The sequence below is a fragment of the Heterocephalus glaber genome, unplaced genomic scaffold (assembly GCF_053883595.1).
Source record: "Heterocephalus glaber isolate CG9 unplaced genomic scaffold, H.glaber_assembly_v1.0 deba00001461, whole genome shotgun sequence".
In the NCBI taxonomy this organism is placed as follows: domain Eukaryota; kingdom Metazoa; phylum Chordata; class Mammalia; order Rodentia; family Bathyergidae; genus Heterocephalus; species Heterocephalus glaber.
The window spans coordinates 35,036,607-35,042,811 of record NW_028258308.1 but is presented as its reverse complement, the minus strand read 5'-3'; the positions used below and the strand labels follow the sequence as shown (position 1 = coordinate 35,042,811).

Below are 6,205 nucleotides of genomic sequence, written 5' to 3'. Positions count from 1 at the left end.
TGGATTCAATTGACAAACTCGCTTAATCTAGCTAAATTCTGTTTAAGTGTTGATGTAAATTTTCATTATGTATTAGGAAGTTGTCTTATCCCGGTATGCACCCCTTTAGAGTCAATACGGCCTTATACTCTGTTTAAAAATATTCCAGAAAAGAACCTTACTTATGTAGATAGTTATAATTGGGGACCTGTCACATGTTATAAGCCTAAAAATGCTGTCAAATTATATACATCTAAAGTGATCATGTCAAATAAGACTAAATGTGCTGTGTATAAAAATTGTACAACTAAATGTTTGAAGATCAAACGGTTAAAAAAATGGCCTGCCGAGTAGAACAAAAGATTGTATATGGCAACTGCCATGTTTCCCTGCCAATGGGATGGTTTTATACCTGTGAAGGAGAAACTTTCAACTACATTCCAGCCAATTTGACCAAAACCCGTTGCTGTTTAAGTAGATTAGCTATAGTATTACCAGATAGAACTGATTTAATTGTACCTAAGAGAACTAAACGGTGGTCACCTTACACTGCACCAGGGTGCGATGATGACGTGGGCCTGCTAACAGATGCAGAAGTATTAACCATGATAAGATCTCTTGTTGCCATGCCATCTATAGGAGTACATGCTGAAAAAAGCATACGAAAATTAGCCTGTAAAGTAGTAAAAGGGTTAAATGCCACTTCGTCAGCCTTGGTGCTGATCAACCAAGAATTACAAGAGCAAAGGCAGGCAATCTTAGACAATAGAGCAGCAATAGATTACCTGTTGCTCTTCCACCACCAAGGTTGTGAAAAAAAAAATAAAAAATATGTGTTGCTTCAATCTAACTGACAATGGTCCAAAAATTAAAGAAGAGATAGAACAATTAAAAGATCTGGCAAAAAAGGTACATGATAAAAATGGCGGGGATTTGTTTAAATGGTTAACTTCGTGGTTACCTAACCTACAATGGTTAAAACAATTGTTCATTGCCATTATAATCATATGTATTTGTTTTTGTCATGCTGTTGTATACAATGGATGCCTACATTTATGCGTAAGATTACTTAGATTACAGAAAATCAGTGGGGAATGTGGGACTGTGTGATTCAAAATTTATGTATTCCCTTAGACTGTGTTATGTCTAATGGCTAAAATGTGTTTGCTAGTCTTGCTAAGCAGATAAAATCTGTAACTAAGAGTTCTTAGTGAAATCATCCACCCTCTTGTTTGCCCGGAACTTGGAAAATTCCCAGACTCACTATCAGTAAAACAACCCGTCACCAGATGTGCTGACTATCAGTACATGACGGTCGTGACCATATGGTCACAAGGTCTTACTGTGTGCCTGCTGACCATCAACATGTAATAATGAGTCATTAACCTTTTTTCCCGTAAATCTACATGTAACCTCCCCCTTCAACCCCCTATAAAAACAGCCTCGGACTCTGAGCCAGTTGCCTCTCTCAGCTACTTTGCTTTGGGAGTGCCATCTGGCCAGACTAATAAAGGTCTGTTTTACTTTCCAACTTGACCGGTGTGTTCCTTCCCGGGTGATCGTCGCTGTAGTTAGCTCCTCAGAGCGTTTGGTAAGGCCCCCGGTCTTGCACTTGCACCAGTCTACACTCCCACCAGCAGTGGAGCAGGGTTCCTCTTTCCCCACAGCCCTGCCAGCATTTGTTATTGGTTGATTTCATGATAGCAGCCATTCTTTCTGGAGTGAAGTGGAATCTCAGCTTTGTTTTCATTTGCATCTCTCGAATGGCCAGTGATGTTGAACATTTTTTCATGTATTTATTTGCTATTTCTACTTCTTTGTCTGAGAAATGTCTTTTCATTTCAGATGCCCATTTTTGGATTGGGTCTTTAAATTTGGGAGGTCTGATCTTTTTAAGTTCTTTATAGATTTGAGATAGTAGACCTTTGTCTGAGGAAGAGCAGGTGAAGATTTTTTCCCACATTGTGGGTTGTCTCTTCACACTGCTGGTGGTTTCTCTTGCTGTGCAGAAGTCTTTTAATAAGAAGAGAACCCATTTGTTGATTGTTTGTGCTAGTTCACGGGCAACTGAGGTTTTGTTCATAAAATCTTTTCCTACACCAATGTCTTCAAGGGTTCTGCCTAACCTCTGTTCCAACTGGTTCAGAGTTTCTATTTTAATATTTAGATCTTTAATCCATTTTTATTTTAGTTTAATGCATGGTGAGAGATACAGGTCTAGTTTTAATCTTTGGCAAGTTGAAGGCCAATTTTTCTAGCACCATTTATTAAAGAGGCTATCTTTCCTCCAGTGAGGGTGTTTGGCTCCTTTGTCGAAGATGAGATGGCTGAGTGTGTCTGGCGTTGTTTCTGCATCTTCTAGTCTGTTCCATTGGTCCTCAAGTCTGTTTCTTTGCCAGTACCATGCTGTTTTTATCACAGTAGCTTTGTAGAATAGTTGCAGGTTGGGGATTGTGATACCCCCTGTCATGTCTCTGTTACCTAGAATTGCTTTTGCTATTCTGGGTCTCTTCTTGTTCCAAATGAATTTTTGGATTGTTTTCTCGAGGTCTATGAAGTATGGTGCTGGGATCTCAATTGGAACTGCATTAAATCTATATAGCAGTTTTGGAAGTATGGCCATTTTCACTATATTAATCCTTCCTACCCAGGAGCAGGGGATGTCTGTCCATTTTCTGATATCATCTTCAATCTCTCTTTTCAGAGTGCCATAGTTTTCAGAGAAGAGGTCTTTGATTTCTTTCATTAGGATGATTCCTAGATATTTCAGTTTTTTGGATGCTATTGTGAAAGGAATTATTTGCCCTATTTCTCTCTCAGTGAGTCTGTCATTTGTGTAGAGGAAAGCTATTGATTTTTGTGTGTTGACCTTGTAACCAGCTACTTGACTGAATTTGGTTATTAAGTCTAGAAGACTTTTGGTGGAGTTCTTGGGGTCTTCTATATAGAGTATCATGTCATCTGCAAATAATGACAACTTGACTTCTTCATTTCCTATCTTTATTCCTTTTATTTCTTTCTCTTGTCTAATTGCCGTGGCTAATGTTTCCAGAACTATATTGAACAAGAGTGGTGATAGTGGACATCCTTGTCTTGTTCCTGATTTTAGTGTGAAGGATTTCAGTTTTTTACCATTTAGTATGATATTGGCTGTTGGTTTTTCATAGATGGCTTCAATCAGTTTGAGGTAGAGACCATCTATTCCAATTTTTTGTAGGGTTTTTTTTATCATAAATGCATGTTGGATTTTGTCAAATGCTTTTTCTGCATCTATGGAGATAATCATATGGTTTTTGTCCTTGGCTCTATTGATATAGTGTATTCCAGTGATTGATTTTCGTATACTGAACCATCCCTGCATCCCTGGGATGAATCCCAGTTGATCAGGGTGTATGATCTTCTTGATGATCTTCTGCATTCTGCTTGCCAGTATCTTATTGAGGATTTTTGCATCTATGTTCATTAGTGAGATTGGCCTATAGTTCTCCTTTTTAGGTGGGTCTTTCTCTGTTTTGGGGATCAAGGTGATGCTGGCTTCCAGGAATGAATTTGGGAGTATTGCTTCCCTTTCAATTGCATTGAAGAGTTTAAACAGTAGTGGCAGCAGTTTGTTCCTCTCTAAATGTCTTGTAGAATTCAGCAGTGAAGCCATCAAGGCCCGGGCTGTTCTTAGTTGATAAGTTTTTAATTACATTTTCAATTTCATTGGTTGATATTGGGTTGTTCAGAATTTTTAGGTCTTCTTCGTTCAACTTTGGAAATTCATATGTATCTAGGAATCCGTCCGTTTCTTCTGTGTTGTCCATCTTATTGGTGTATAGGTTCTGGAAGTAGGTATTGATGATGCTCTGGATTTCTGCTGGGTCTGTTGTAATTTCACCCTTTTCATGCCTAATTGCATGCATTTGTGCCTTTTCTTTCCTTTTTCTGACAAGGTTGACTAAAGGCTTGTCAATTTTGTTGATGTTTTCGAAGAACCAACTCTTGACTTCATTGATTTTTTTGTATCATTCTCTTAGTCTCCATTGCATTGATTTCTCCTCTGATCTTTATAATTTCCTCCCTTGTATGAGCTCTGGGGTTGTCCTGCTCTTCTTTTTCTAGAAGCTTGAGGTTCAGCATCAGGTTGTTTAATTGGGCTCGTTCTGTTTTCCTAATATGCGTATTCACTGCTATGAATTTCCCTCATAAGACTGCTTTCATTGTGTCCCATAGATTCCGATATGTTGTATTGTCATTGTCATTTAATTGAAGGAACTGTCTGATTTCTTCTTTCATTTCCTCTGTGACCCATTGGTTATTCAGAAGTGTGTTGTTCAATTTCCACGTGTGTATGAAATTTTTTGAGTTTCTTTTGCTATGGATCTCCAATTTCATCACACTATGGTCTGATCATGTACAGGGGATAACTTCAATTCCTTTGCACTTACTTAAACATGTTCTCTGTGTGAGTATGTGGTCTATTTTGGAGAATGACCCATGTGCAGCTGAGAAGAATGTGTATTGTGATTTTGTGGGATGGAAGACTCTGTAAACATCTGTTAAGTTCATTTGTTCAAGAGTTCGATTGAGTTCTAGTATTTCATTACTTATTTTTAGTCTAGTTGATCCATCTATTTGTGACAGTGGGGTGTTGAGGTCCCCCACTACAATTGTATTTGTGCATATATGACTTTTCATGTCCATTAGTATTTGTTTTATATAGCTGGGTGCACTAGTGTTTGGTGCATAGATATTTATGATTGTCATCTCTTCCTCTTGGATTGTTCCCTTTACAAGGATGTAGTGTCCTTCTTTGTCTCTCTTAATCAGTGTTGGTTTGAAATTGACTTGATCTGCCAAGAGGATAGCTACTCCTGCTTTATTTTGGGTTCCTGTCACATGGAGTATTGTTTTCCACCCTTTAACTTTCAGTCTATGTGTTTCCTTTTGAATTAAGTGTGTTTCTTATATGCAGCATATTGTTGGATTTTGCTTCTTGACCCATTCTGCCAGTCTATTTCTTTTGATTGGTGAATTGAGACCATTAACCTTGATGGTTATAACTGAAACGTATTGACTTGTCATTGCCATGACTTTTTCTTTTTGTTGGGTTCTCCCCTTTACATTTAATTTCTTGTGGTGCCATATGGGTTCATTCTGCTTTGCTTCCTGGGGTTGTGATCCTCAATGTCTGTTCCCAGGCTATTGTGAAAAATTCTTTGGAGTGCTGGTTTGGTATTCATGAAGTTCCTAAGGTGCTCTTTGTCATGAAAGTATCTTATTTCTCCATCCATTTTGAAAGATAGTTTTGCAGGGTACATCAATCTGTGTTGGAGGGTGTTTTCTTTTAGGGCTTGGAATATGTCACTCCAAGCTCTTCTTGCCTTGATGGTTTGTGTTGAGAAGTCTGCTGTGATTCTGATGGGCTTTCCTTTGTATGTGATTTGTTTCTTTTCTCTGACTGCTTGGAGAACTTTGTTCTTCTGTTGTGTTCCTGGAATCTTAACAATTATATGCCTATGTGTAGATTTTTTTTGATCAAGGGTATTTGGAGTCCTATATGCTTCACTTATCTGTATGTCAAGCTCTTTTCCCCTGCTTGGGAAGTTTTCTGCCATTATTTTTGTGAAGAGATTTTTTATGTCATCTGCACTCTCTCCTGTTTCTTCATTGAGCCCAATCAGTCTTATGTTATTTTTTTTTGTATCATCTAGCAGCTGCTGGATTGATTTCTCATGTTCCCTTATAATTTGGAAGCAATTTTTCTTTTCCTGGTCCCTAATTGCAATCTTATCTTCTAAAATCTGAAATTCTGTCCTCACACTGGCTCATTCTGCTGTGTAGACTTTCAATGGAGTTTTTCATGTCCTGGAAATCTATTTGCATCTGTTTTATGGATTCCATTTGTTTCTTATGTTGGGATTCCATCATGTTCCTCAGCTCCTCTCTAGATTTATTAATCATGTCTTGCACTAAGGGCACAATTTCTCCTGTTATCTGAGAAATTATTTCTGATTTCGTTTTTTCCAGATCCCCTTTTGTTGCCAGTTCAGTGGGTCCAGGTGGTTGAGTATCAGAGTGTTCCATCTCATTTCCCTTTTGGGTTGCTGTAGGTGATCTGGAAGTCTGGTTTTGAGAGTTATTTACGTGTTTTTTTTCATTTCGACTGGGGCGGGGGTCTGTTAGCGCCTGCAGGGATTACCTCCTCTGAGCTGGGTGAGGTGGGTCAGAGGCCAGGAGCAGC

The 6,205-nt window shown here is 38.5% G+C and overlaps 1 protein-coding gene across 23 annotated transcripts in view; it reads left to right on the top strand.

Annotated features, from left to right (window-relative positions):
* Positions 1-6,205, top strand: part of Pofut3 (protein O-fucosyltransferase 3) — a 431,777-nt gene that overhangs the window by 190,768 nt on the left and 234,804 nt on the right. The window lies entirely within an intron of this gene.